General features: G+C 40.0%; 1 protein-coding gene across 9 annotated transcripts in view; it reads left to right on the top strand.

The window, feature by feature from the left end:
* Positions 1 to 14815, top strand: part of LOC128703476 (uncharacterized) — a 171388-nt gene that overhangs the window by 8041 nt on the left and 148532 nt on the right. The gene's annotated exons all lie outside the window — the stretch shown is intronic.

Below are 14815 nucleotides of genomic sequence, written 5' to 3'. Positions count from 1 at the left end.
GCCTTTTGTTGGGTGATTAGTGGTCTGAGATGGTTTATTGTTGTTGAGCCCCATGCACAAATTCCATAGGTGAGATAGGGGTAAATAAGTGAGTGATATAGGGCCAGGAGGGCTGATTGTGGAACATAGTACTGTATCTTCGATAGTATGCCTACGGTCTTGGAATTTTTTTTGGAAATTTGTTGTATATGTGTTTGAAATTTGAGTGTATTATCAAGGTGGATTCCTAAGAATTTTCCCTCTGTGAGTTTTGTGATAGGTGATCCGTTTATCATTATGTTAAGAGGGACACCCTAAGCCTGCCACCCTCAACACCATTGTTAACGAGGAGCTGCTCAAAATGTCGACTTGGATGACAGCCAATAAACTTACACTTAACACTGGCAAAACCTACTACAGTGGACCCCTGACTTACGGTCAGCTCCCAACTCGAACAGTTATGTAAGTGTATTTTTGTAAGTGCTTTTTTAAGTGTATTTTTGGGGGTCTGAAACAGATAAATCTAATTTACAATATTTCTCATGGGAGCAAATTCATTCGGTAACGGCACCCAAACAGCCTCCTGGAACGAATTAATATCGTAAGCCGGGGGTCCACTGTATATTATGTTTGGTAGCAGAGCAGGTGTTGCGCAACTTAACATTAAGACTGACAACACTCTAATTGCCAGACATAATGAGGGCAAATTCCTTGGCCTATACCTCGACAACAACCTAAATTTCAGCACCCATATCCAACATATAACAAAAAAAGTATCCAAAACGGTGAGGATCCTCTCCAAGATACGATACTACGTGCCGCAAACTGCCCTTCTCACACTATACCATTCACTTATATATCCATACCTCACCTGTGCTATCTGTGCTTGGGGTTCAACTGCAGCAACACACCTAAAGCCAATAATAACTCAACAAAAAGCCGCAGTAAGAATAATCACTAAATCCCATCCCTGGCAACACCCCCTCCCCCTTACTCTTCATAGATCTAAACTTACTCCCTGTTCAGAACATCCACACTTACTACTGTGCAATCTATATCTACAGGACCTTAAATTCCAATATTAACCTTGACCTAAAATGCTTTCTTGATAGTTATGACAGGATCCACAGGCATAACACCAGACACAAACATCTCTATGACATTCCCCGTGTTCGACTAAAACTTTACAAAAATTCTATGTATTTCAAAGGACCTAAAATGTGGAACACCCTACCTCAAAACTCTAGAACTGTTGACACATTCATCACTTTCAAAACTACAGTTAGAAAACATCTTATCTCCCTGATACACCCCGACAACTAACTACATGATAACCACCTGGTGGTTCACAATTACACTCACTCACCTACTGACTATAAACCCAGAAATACTTATCTTAATCTTAAAATAATAAATCCTAACTAGTCATAAGTTTGCCTATGATACTCCAATATAGACACTTTGTATTGTGCCAAAACAAAAAACATTCACATTGCTAAACTCACAAATTATGATGTAGTCACCTTGCCTTAATACCATAATCTGTAAGGATTTAATGTTAAGAATTAATCTAAGTCTGCCCGAAATGCCTAGCCATGTTAGGTGTCCTAGTGGCCCCCTCTGTAATTAGTATTTTATAACATGTAAACCACACAATACCCAAAACCTGTAAACCCCACATTGTAACCCTTATAGAGAATAAACTTGAATTGAATTGAATTGAAAAAATCTGTAGCTCTGTTACCAAACTGAATGAAGTAGGTTTTGTCAATGTTTAGAGTGAGTTTGTTAGTCCTCATCCAGGTAGATATTTTCTGTAATTCGGTATTTACAGTATTGGCTAGTGTGACTGGGCTCGGGTGAGACCTGGAGTTTACCTGGAGAGAGTTCTGGGGGTCAACGCCCCCGCGGCCCGGTCTGTGACCAGGCCTCCTGGTGGATCAGAGCCTGATCAACCAGACTGTTGCTGCTGGCTGCACGCAAACCAACGTATGAGCCACAGCCCGGCTGGTCAGGAACTGACTTTAGGTGCTTGTCCAGTGCCAGCTTGAAGACTGCCAGGGGTCTGTTGGTAATCCCCCTTATGTATGCTGGGAGGCAGTTGAACAGTTTCGGGCCCCTGACACTTATTGTATGGTCTCTTAACGTGCTAGTGACACCCCTGCTTTTCATTGGGGGGATGTTGCATCGTCTGCCAAGTCTTTTGCTTTCGTAGTGAGTGATTTTCGTGTGCAAGTTCGGTACTAGTCCCTCTAGGATTTTCCAGGTATATATAATCATGTATCTCTCCCGCCTGCGTTCCAGGGAATACAGGTTCAGGAACCTCAAGCGCTCCCAGTAATTGAGGTGTTTTATCTCCGTTATGCGCGCCGTGAAGGTTCTCTACATTTTCTAGGTCAGCAATTTCACCTGCCTTGAAAGGTGCTGTTAGTGTGCAGCAATATTCCAGCCTAGATAGAACAAGTGACCTGAAGAGTGTCATCATGGGCTTGGCCTCCCTAGTTTTGAAGGTTCTCATTATCCATCCTGTCATTTTTCTGGCAGATGCGATTGATACAATGTTATGGTCCTTGAAGGTGAGATCCTCCGACATGATCACTCCCAGGTCTTTGACGTTGGTGTTTCACTCTATTTTGTGGCCAGAATTTGTTTTGTACTCTGATGAAGATTTAATTTCCTCGTGTTTACCATATCTGAGTAATTGAAATTTCTCATCGTTGAACTTCATATTGTTTTCTGCAGCCCACTGAAAGATTCGGTTGATGTCCGCCTGGAGCCTTGCAGTGTCTGCAATGGAAGACACTGTCATGCAGATTCGGGTGTCATCTGCAAAGGAAGACACGGTGCTGTGGCTGACATCCTTGTCTGTCAGATATGAGGATGAGGAACAAGATGGGAGCGAGTACTGTGCCTTGTGGAACAGAGCTTTTCACCGTAGCTGCCTCGGACTTTACTCTGTTAACGACTACTCTCTGTGTTCTGTTAGTGAGGAAATTATAGATCCATCGACCGACTTTTCCTGTTATTCCTTTAGCACGCATTTTGTGCGCTATTATGCCATGGTCACACTTGTCGAAGGCTTTTGCAAAGTCTGTATATATTACATCTGCATTCTTTTTGTCTTCTAGTGCATTTAGGACCTTGTCGTAGTGATCCAATAGTTGAGACAGACAGGAGCGACCTGTTCTAAACCTATGTTGCCCTGGGCTGTGTAACTGATGGGTTTCTAGATGGGTGGTGATCTTGCTTCTTAGGACCCTTTCAAAGATTTTTATGATATGGGATGTTAGTGCTATCGGTCTGTAGTTCTTTGCTGTTGCTTTACTGCCCCCTTTGTGGAGTGGGGCTATGTATGTATGTATGTATGTAGTGTCATCTGCAAATAGTGTGGGTTTGAGTAGTTGCAATGCATTTGGTAGGTCATTTATGTATATGAGAAAGAGAAGAGGGCCTAGGACACTTCCCTGTAGGACACCAACTGTAATTGGCTGTGCGGAAGAGTTTGCCCCGTTTGTGTACACATATTGGCTTCTGTTGCTGAGGTATGACTTTAGGTAGTTGAGGGAGTGCCCTCTTATACCATAGTGCGACAATTTTATGTGGAGCAAGTCATGGTCAACTGTATCAAAAGCTTTACGTAAGTCAATGAAGATCCCCAGTGAGACTTCTTTTTTCTCTATTGAAGTGTATATATGTTCTAGCATGTGTATAATAGCATCATTAGTATTTTTATTAGGCCTGAACCCAAATTGACAGGGGTTGAGTATGTTGTGGGAGATGAGGTAGGAATAGATTCGCTTATGAATTAACTTTTCGAAAATTTTAGAGAGAGGGTGTAAGTTGGATATTAGCCTATAGTTATTCAAGTCTGTTTGGTCTCCTCCTTTATGGATCGGGGTGACCCTTGCTATTTTGAGAACTGCAGGGAAGGTAGAGGATTCAATGGATTTGTTAAAGAGTGTTGCAATGATTGGTGATAGCACTTGAGATGCTTTTTTGCATATAAAGGGTGGTAATGTATTTAAATCTCCTGTCTTGTTTTTTAGTGTGTTGATAATGAGGGAAACTTCAGTTGGGTTAGTCGGAGCTAGGAACAGTGTGTTCGGGTAGTTGCCAGTGAGGTAGTCACTGGGTGGGGTTTCTGAGCTCAGGATTTTATTGGCAAGGTTTTTTCCTATAGTGGAGAAGAAATCATTGAGTCTGTTTGCTAGTTCAGTTGGTGGGAGTTGGGGCTCATCTGGTTTTGTTAATTTAATTTCGCTATTTCGTGATATCTTTTTTGTTCCTAGAATTTCTGATAGGGTTTTCGAGATCTTTTTTATATCACCTCGTAAGTTGGATAATCTGTCCTCATAATACAATTTTTTAGCCCTTTTTATCAGGCTGGTTAGGATTGACGAGTAACGTTTTGTTTGGTCTCTGGTTATGTGACCCATTCTGTACTGTTTTTCGTATAGGTGCTTTGTATTTATGGATTTGAGGATGCTGGGTGTTAGCCAGGGACTGTTCAGTCTTTTAGCTGTCATCTGTTTAGTTTTTTTTAGGGCAGTGCTTGTTATAGAGGTATTGGATCTTTTTTAGAAAATTATTAATACATTCGTCAATATCTGTATAGATTTCTAGCTCAGTGTGCCAGTCAATGTTTGTCACTGCTGCTGTGAAGTTATTAATGGCTGTCTCATTGTGAAGTCTGAAGGTGACTTTAGTAGTGTCTTGGGGTAATTTGCCAAGATTTGTTATGAGGAAGGTAGGGTAGTGGTCTGTAGTATTATCTGTGATTATGCCTGATTTTAAAGGGAATATGGTGTTGGTCCAGATGTGGTCTAGTAGGGAAACACTAGTCTCTGTAACTCTTGTAGGTTTTGTTACTGTTGGTAGCAACATGGAGTTACTCATAGTGTATGTGAATTCAGTGACGTGTGGGTCCTGGTCTTGCAGGAGATTTATATTGAAGTCACCTGAAAATAGTAAGTGATCTTTGTTCATGCGTGCATCAGTTATCATACTTCCTAGGTTTTCATTAAAACGGCTAATGTTTGACTGTGGTACTCTGTAGATGTTTATCACTGTGAGAGGTTTTTGTAGGTATTTGGATTTGAATTTAGCTATTATATATTCCCCATGTTCATCCCTTGTGCAAGTACTAGTGATATATTCTAGTTGGTCTGAGTAGTATATAGCTGTGCCACCCCCTTGTTGATCTGGCCTACAGTTGTGTATGGCTGTGTAACCAGGAATGGCATAGACATCTGTAGTATCAGGCTTTAACCAGGTTTCAGTGAGAGTAATGATGGATATACTGGCATGCAGGGAATTTAGTAATGCTATGAGGTCATCATAGTGTTTGCTTAAAGATCTGAGATTGCAGTTAAAGACAGTTATGTTGTTGTTGGCTCTGAGAAGTGCCTTTGATTGTTCTGCTGTGTAGTAATTACAGTTACTGTTTGATTCATTTAAGTCATTCAATAAGAGGTTGGTATCAGGATCAGTGCTTGTTATCATAAGATTTATAGTGAATCTATAGTTAGAATTAAGTATAAGACAAAGGACAAAGTAAATATTCTAAAGCTATAAAATAGCACCTGAATTATTTTAACAAATGTAAAAATTTGAGCTAAGGTAGTTCTTTAAAGCTAAAATAAAGGAGACAATATAAAGGGACTAAAAAAATTTGTGGTGAACAAATAAAGTGGTAATCAAATAAATGAGCTAGGGAATATAATGGCAAAATAGTGACCTTATTACACTTTATATTAATAAACTTAAGTTGAAGGAATCATACAGGAGACAAGAATCACAGGAAGAACTAAAAGCCATAAAGGAAATTTAAAAAAAAAAAAAAAAACTTCTTCTCTTATGCCAAATCTAAGGGAAAAACAACATCCAGTTTGGGCCTCTGCTTAGGTGAGATGGGACATACACGGATGACAGCCAAGAAATGAGTGAGATACTAAAGTCCCAGTACAACTCATTGTTCAGTGAGCCACTACCCAGACTAAGGGTCAACAAGCCAAATGAATTCATTATGAATGAAACCCAAAATTTGGTCATCTCAACAATTTCGGATATTATCCTAACACCACAAGACTTTGAAAAGGCAATAAATGACACGCCCATGCACTCTGCCCCAGGCCCAGACTTGTGGAACTCCATGTTCATCAAGACCTGCATGAAGCCAGTGTTACATGTGTTCAGCATTCTATGGAGAGGGAGCATGGACACGGGTCATCCCACACTCACTAAAAACAACAGACATAGCTCCACTCTACAAAGGTGGCAGTAAAGCAATTGCAAAGAACTGATAGCACTAACATCCCATATCATAAAAAAAATTTGAAAGGGTTCTAAGAAGCAAAATCGCCAACCACCTAGATACCCATCAGTTACACAACCCAGGGCAACGCAGGTATAGAGCAGGTCGCTCCTGCCTGTCCCAGCTACCAAACCATTATGACAAGGTCCTGGATGCTGTAGAGGATAATCAAAATACAGATGTAGTGTACACAGACTTTGCAAAAGCCTTTGACAAATGTGACCATGGTGTAATAGCACACAAAATGCGTGATCAAAGAATAACAGGAAAAGTTGGTAGATGGATCTATAACTTCCAGACAAATAGTACATAGCTCAGTGTCTTCCTTTGTGGATGACACCCGAATTGCCATGACAGTGACCCCCATCGAAGACACCGCACGACTCCAAGTGGACATCAACCAGATCTTCAAATGGGCCACTCAAAACAATTTGAAGTTAAGTGAAAAGAAATTTCAACTACTCAGATATGGAAAACTTGAGGAAATTAAAACTGTATTAAGGTATACAACAAATTCTAACCATACAATAGAGCAAAAAAGTAATGTGAAGGACCTGGAAGTGATAATGTCAGAGGATCTCACCTTCAAAGACGACAACAATGTATCTACTGAACCTGCTAGGAAAATGATAGGATGGATAATGAGAACCTTCAAAACAAGGGACGCCAAGCTCATGATGATTCTCTTCAGATCGCTTGTTCTCTCTAGGCTGGAATACTGCTGTACACTAATTGCTCCCTTCAAGGCAGGCAAAATTGCTGATCTGGAGAGTGTACAAAGAACTTTCATGGCACATTTAAGTATGATAGGGCACCTAAATTACTGAGAATGGTTGAAGTCCCTTGATTTGTATTCCCTGGAATGCAGGCGAGAGATACATGATTATATACACTTGGAAAATCCTAGATGGATTAGTACCAAACTTGCACATGAAAATCACTCCCTATGAAAGCAAAAGACTCAGCAGAAGATGCAACATTCGGCCAAAAAAAAAAAAAAGCAGGGGTGCCACAAGTACACTGAGAGAGAACGCAATAAGTGTCCGGGGTCCAGGACTGTTTAACTGCCTCCCAGCATCCATAAGGGGAATTACCAATAGACCCCTGGCTGTCTTCAAGAAGGCACTGAACAGGCACCTAAGGTCAGTACCTGACCAGCCGGGCTGTGGTTTGTACGTCAGTTTACATGCGGCCAGCAGTAAGAGCCTGGTTGATCAGACGCTGATCCACCACGAGGCCTGGTCTCAGACCGAGTCGCCGGGGCGTTGACCTCTGAAACCCTCTCCAGGTATACTCCAGGTAACATCAAAATTATTAATCTTATAAACTTTCAAATTTTTACTACCTTGCATTAGTAATAAGATTAAATATTGTATAATTACAAATTAACCACTTTCATTTTGTCTAGACTTAAGTATGTAGACTTTATTTATTTATTTATTTATTTATTCATTTGAACATGATACAGTGAAGTACAAAAGAATACAGTTAAATGCGGTAGATTCGTCTGCCATAAATGCTCTGGCATGATAGTGACTTTCTTTGTACCTAACTCATCAAAAATGTAATTACACATTGTAACCTTTGCAAAGAAATAATTCTTTGTCTTTGTCTTTGACATAAGCAGTAAATGTAGCATCAGATCAGTTGTTCATCACCTTGTGCATGAAATGAGAATTAATGACCCCTTGATTTAACAGATTAATGGGGAGAGAAGTTGGCTGGTAATGTTGATGAGATTGTTGTGCCAACATTTTTGTAGCCAGTGGATTTTGTTGTTTGTTTTCACATCAGTTAACTCAGTAAATTTTGTCCCATATTTCTGAAGTCTGCTAAATTGAGGCCCATTAAATAATAAATAGTAGTAAACTTTATTTCTATGAAGTATGGGTTACAATTGATTCAGAGCATTTTGGGCAGGCTTAAAATAACATTTTGGGCAGCCTTAAAATAACATTTTGGGCAGCCTTAAAATAACATTTTGGGCAGCCTTAAAGTAACATTTTGGGCAGCCTTAAAATAAACTTATAACTACTATTGTAATTTTTTGTAAGAACAATTTGTTGGAAGTTGTAGTAAAATAATTTGCTATAATATTGTGGAGGTTATTTCAAATGTTGGTCAAATAAAATGTGGATACTAATCTAAATTTCAGTATTACTGCACAGAATATACATTAAACTGACCTGTAACACATCTAATGACCATATATACAAATTACAGCACTGTTATTGCCTTATTAACCCTTTGAGGGTCGACAGGCCCTCTCCGAAACTCGTTCTCAGGGTCGGCCAAATTTAAAAAAAAAAAAATTATTTTCTCTTATGAAAAGATAGAGAATCTTTTCCCGATCATAAAGACACCAAAAGTTTGAAATTTGATAGAAAACTTACGGAATTATGCTATCGCAAAGTTAGCTGTCTCAGCGATGTTTACGCATCGGCGATTTTGCCCATTTTGAGCCCCATTTTCGGCCAATTTCGGTGTACTAGTCGACAAAAAACATGAATATTTCGCTAGAACTCCATTTTTTCTATCGAATGGGTGCAAGAAACCACCCATTTATGAAATTCAACTATCCAGTACAGTGGTCAGAATTTAGCAATTTTGCCAATTTCACACAAATTTCAAAAGATGCCAGTTTCCGAATAGGGTCCAGAATAAACAAGAAAGACATTCCTGGCACTAAAATGACATTTCCTCTAGTCATTAGTCACTTCTCAAGGTCCCTCTTATATTCTTTTGCTTTCCATTTTGAATTTTTATTCTCACAAAAAATATAAGATTTACTGTTATGCAGACTACTGCATTAGTGTAAAAAATGGTATAAATATTATTGGTACACTTGTGAAAGAATATTAGACTCACCAGTTGAGGTGTATTGCACGCTTGGCACGATTTGTTTACTTTTGAAGTTTGGTAAAAATCGAACATTTCTGCTACTTTGAGCTCAATTTCAAGGCACCTTTCATTGTAAAACCAGCCAAAATCTTCTCAATTTCTGTAATATGTATTCCATTCTATAAAATGAGACCAAGAAAACTAGAATACAACAATAAATACCATACGAAAATACACTGCAAAGTCGCTGATTTATTCCAAAAAAATGGTCAAAGTTTTTTTTTTTTCATTACGCACTGTGTGCTGCAGGATTTTTTTTAGACTGTGCATACTGACCACATAGACCCATTCTTTCGTATGAAGGCCTACCAGCTTTCTCCCACTAGATTTGAGGCCGCTAGAATTTATGCGTACTAGTACAGTGGACCCCCGGTTAACGATTTTAATCCGTGCAAGAGGGCTCATCGTTATGCGAAATAATCGTTATGCGAATCAATTTTCCCCATAAGAAATAATGGAAATAAAATTAATCCGTGCAAGACGCCCAAAAGTATGAAAAAAAATTTTTTTTACCACATGAAATGTTAATTTTAATACACACAAACTGAAAAAGGCATGCACAATTACATGACACTTACTTTTATTGAAGATCTGGTGATGATTGATGGGATGGGAGGAGGGGAGAGCATTATCTTCTTACTGTTTAGAAGGGGAATCCCCTTCCATTAGGACTTGAGGTAGCAAGTCCTTTTCTGGGGTTACTTCCCTTCTTCTTTTAATGCCACTAGGACCAGCTTGAGAGTCACTGGACCTCTGTCGCACAACAAATCTGTCCATAGAGCTCTGTACCTCCCGTTCATTCAAGACTTTCCTAAAATGGGCCATAACATTGTCATTGAAATAGTCACAAGCACGGCTTGCAACAGCTGTGTCAGGGTGATTTTCATCTATAAAGGTTTGCAGTTCAACCCACTCTGCACACATTTCCTTAATCTTTGAAGTAGGCACAATGGATTCCACAACTGGCATAGGCTTCTCAGGGTTAGCCCCAAACCCTTCAAAATCTTTCTTAATTTCCATACTAATTCTCACCCTTTTTACCACAGGGTTGGCACTAGAAGCTTTCTTGGGGCCCATGGTCACTTATTTTCCAGAAACAGCACCGAAAATACTGTAATAATACGAAATATTCCGAGTGTATGCTTGGATGTTACCGCGGAGGCTGGCTGGTAAACAATGGGACGGAGCGGCACATGTGAGGCTGGCTGAGGGCACATTGGACGCGTCTCGGACGAAAATCGGTATGCGGGTTTTTAATCGGTATGCGGGGCAAAAATTTTGCGATAAAAGTAATCGTTATGCGGAAAAATCGCTATGCGATGCCATCGTTATGCGGGGGTCCACTGTACGTCAAAAACCCCTACGCGTAAGACGTACTAGTACGACGAAAACCCTCAAAGGGTTAATACTAAGTTAGTCTTAAGTTTGCCTGAAATGCTCTGCACATAAAGGGGCTTTTGACATGTTCACCCAATTGTTATACTCCTTTGTACAAACATGTATCATGCTAAAATAAAATTATCATTTTTTTTTATTAACACATCGGCCATTTCCCACCAAGGCAGGGTGGCTCGAAAAAGAAAAACTTTCATCATTCACTCCATCACTGTCTTGCCAGAGGCATGCTTACACTACAGTTATAAAACTGTAACATTAACACCCCTCCTTCAGAGTGCTGGCACTGTACTTCCCATCTCCAGGAATCAAGTCCAAAAATTATTATTATTATTATTTTTTTATTATCACACCGGCCGATTCCCACCAAGGCAGGGTGGCCCGAAAAAGAAAAACTTTCACCATCATTCACTCCATCACTGTCTTGCCAGAAGGGTGCTTTACACTACAGTTTTTAAACTGCAACATTAACACCCCTCCTTCAGAGTGCAGGCACTGTACTTCCCATCTCCAGGACTCAAGTCCGGCCTGCCGGTTTCCCTGAATCCCTTCATAAATGTTACTTTGCTCACACTCCAACAGCACGTCAAGTATTAAAAACCATTTGTCTCCATTCACTCCTATCAAACACGCTCACGCATGCCTGCTGGAAGTCCAAGCCCCTCGCACACAAAACCTCCTTTACCCCCTCCCTCCAACCCTTCCTAGGCCGACCCCTACCCCGCCTTCCTTCCACTACAGACTGATACACTCTTGAAGTCATTCTGTTTCGCTCCATTCTCTCTACATGTCCGAACCACCTCAACAACCCTTCCTCAGCCCTCTGGACAACAGTTTTGGTAATCCCGCACCTCCTCCTAACTTCCAAACTACGAATTCTCTGCATTATATTCACACCACACATTGCCCTCAGACATGACATCTCCACTGCCTCCAGCCTTCTCCTCGCTGCAACATTCATCACCCACGCTTCACACCCATATAAGAGCGTTGGTAAAACTATACTCTCATACATTCCCCTCTTTGCCTCCAAGGACAAAGTTCTTTGTCTCCACAGACTCCTAAGTGCACCACTCACTCTTTTTCCCTCATCAATTCTATGATTCACCTCATCTTTCATAGACCCATCCGCTGACACGTCCACTCCCAAATATCTGAATACGTTCACCTCCTCCATACTCTCTCCCTCCAATCTGATATTCAATCTTTCATCACCTAATCTTTTTGTTATCCTCATAACCTTACTCTTTCCTGTATTCACCTTTAATTTTCTTCTTTTGCACACCCTACCAAATTCATCCACCAATCTCTGCAACTTCTCTTCAGAATCTCCCAAGAGCACAGTGTCATCAGCAAAGAGCAGCTGTGACAACTCCCACTTTGTGTGTGATTCTTTATCTTTTAACTCCACGCCTCTTGCCAAGACCCTCGCATTTACTTCTCTTACAACCCCATCTATAAATATATTAAACAACCACGGTGACATCACACATCCTTGTCTAAGGCCTACTTTTACTGGGAAAAAATTTCCCTCTTTCCTACATACTCTAACTTGAGCCTCACTATCCTCGTAAAAACTCTTCACTGCTTTCAGTAACCTACCTCCTACACCATACACTTGCAACATCTGCCACATTGCCCCCCTATCCACCCTGTCATACGCCTTTTCCAAATCCATAAATGCCACAAAGACCTCTTTAGCCTTATCTAAATACTGTTCACTTATATGTTTCACTGTAAACACCTGGTCCACACACCCCCTACCTTTCCTAAAGCCTCCTTGTTCATCTGCTATCCTATTCTCCGTCTTACTCTTAATTCTTTCAATTATAACTCTACCATACACTTTACCAGGTACACTCAACAGACTTATCCCCCTATAATTTTTGCACTCTCTTTTATCCCCTTTGCCTTTATACAAAGGAACTATGCATGCTCTCTGCCAATCCCTAGGTACCTTACCCTCTTCCATACATTTATTAAATAATTGCACCAACCACTCCAAAACTATATCCCCACCTGCTTTTAACATTTCTATCTTTATCCCATCAATCCCGGCTGCCTTACCCCCTTTCATTTTACCTACTGCCTCACGAACTTCCCCCACACTCACAACTGGCTCTTCCTCACTCCTACAAGATGTTATTCCTCCTTGCCCTATACACGAAATCACAGCTTCCCTATCTTCATCAACATTTAACAATTCCTCAAAATATTCCTTCCATCTTCCCAATACCTCTAACTCTCCATTTAATAACTCTCCTCTCCTATTTTTAACTGACAAATCCATTTGTTCTCTAGGCTTTCTTAACTTGTTAATCTCACTCCAAAACTTTTTCTTATTTTCAACAAAATTTGTTGATAACATCTCACCCACTCTCTCATTTGCTCTCTTTTTACATTGCTTCACCACTCTCTTAACTTCTCTCTTTTTCTCCATATACTCTTCCCTCCTTGCATCACTTCTACTTTGTAAAAACTTCTCATATGCTAACTTTTTCTCCCTTACTACTCTCTTTACATCATCATTCCACCAATCTCTCCTCTTCCCTCCTGGACCCACTTTCCTGTAACCACAAACTTCTGCTGAACACTCTAACACTACATTTTTAAACCTACCCCATACCTCTTCGACCCCATTGCCTATGCTCTCATTAGCCCATCTATCCTCCAATAGCTGTTTATATCTTACCCTAACTGCCTCCTCTTTTAGTTTATAAACCTTCACCTCTCTCTTCCCTGATGCTTCTATTCTCCTTGTATCCCATCTACCTTTTACTCTCAGTGTAGCTACAACTAGAAAGTGATCTGATATATCTGTGGCCCCTCTATAAACATGTACATCCTGAAGTCTACTCAACAGTCTTTTATCTACCAATACATAATCCAACAAACTACTGTCATTTCGCCCTACATCATATCGTGTATACTTATTTATCCTCTTTTTCTTAAAATATGTATTACCTATAACTAAACCCCTTTCTATACAAAGTTCAATCAAAGGGCTCCCATTATCATTTACACCTGGCACCCCAAACTTACCTACCACACCCTCTCTAAAAGTTTCTCCTACTTTAGCATTCAAGTCCCCTACCACAATTACTCTCTCACTTGGTTCAAAGGCTCCTATACATTCACTTAACATCTCCCAAAATCTCTCTCTCTCCTCTGCATTCCTCTCTTCTCCAGGTGCATACACGCTTATTATGACCCACTTCTCGCATCCAACCTTTACTTTAATCCACATAATTCTTGAATTTACACATTCATATTCTCTTTTCTCCTTCCATAACTGATCATTTAACATTACTGCTACCCCTTCCTTTGCTCTAACTCTCTCAGATACTCCAGATTTAATCCCATTTATTTCCCCCCACTGAAACTCTCCTACCCCCTTCAGCTTTGTTTCGCTTAGGGCCAGGACATCCAACTTCTTTTCATTCATAACATCAGCAATCATCTGTTTCTTGTCATCCGCACTACATCCACGCACATTTAAGCAACCCAGTTTTATAAAGTTTTTCTTCTTCTCTTTTTTAGTAATTGTATACAGGAGAAGGGGTTACTAGCCCATTGCTCCCGGCATTTTAGTCGCCTCATACGACACGCATGGCTTACGGAGGAAAGATTCTTTTCCACTTCCCCATGGACAATAGAAGAAATAAAAAAGAACAAGAGCTATTTAGAAAAAGGAGAAAAACCTAGATGTATGTATATATATATATGCATGTGCGTGTCTGTGAAGTGTGACCAAAGTGTAAGTAGGAGTAGCAAGATATCCCTGTTATCTTAGCGTGTTTATGAGACAGAAAAAGAAACCAGCAATCCTACCATCATGCAAAACAGTTACAGGTTTTTGTTTCACAGTCATCTGGCAGGACGGTAGTACTTCCCTGGGTGGTTGCTGTCTACCAACCTACTACCTATTATTATTATTATTATTATTATTATTATTATTATTATTATTATTATTATTATTAAGGCTCATGGTATGCATAGCATCTCGGGCTGAACTTAGCCTGTGCTGTACTTAAAATTTACTCAGTTAATTCATAATAAATATCACAAAAAGACGACGGAATTCTGTTCCTAAGACCAAGTCAGTAAATGAATTTGTCGCTAAGTGAGGAGCATACTATAATGGTAGTGGATTTGTGTCACCCATCTTTGATACTGTTTTAATGTCACCTTTGCACCATTTATAATATTTCTGGTATATTTTTAAAT

Source organism: Cherax quadricarinatus, chromosome 31 (assembly GCF_038502225.1).
Source record: "Cherax quadricarinatus isolate ZL_2023a chromosome 31, ASM3850222v1, whole genome shotgun sequence".
In the NCBI taxonomy this organism is placed as follows: domain Eukaryota; kingdom Metazoa; phylum Arthropoda; class Malacostraca; order Decapoda; family Parastacidae; genus Cherax; species Cherax quadricarinatus.
The sequence above is the reverse complement of the archived record's forward strand: the minus strand, read 5'-3'. Positions and strand labels throughout refer to the sequence as shown.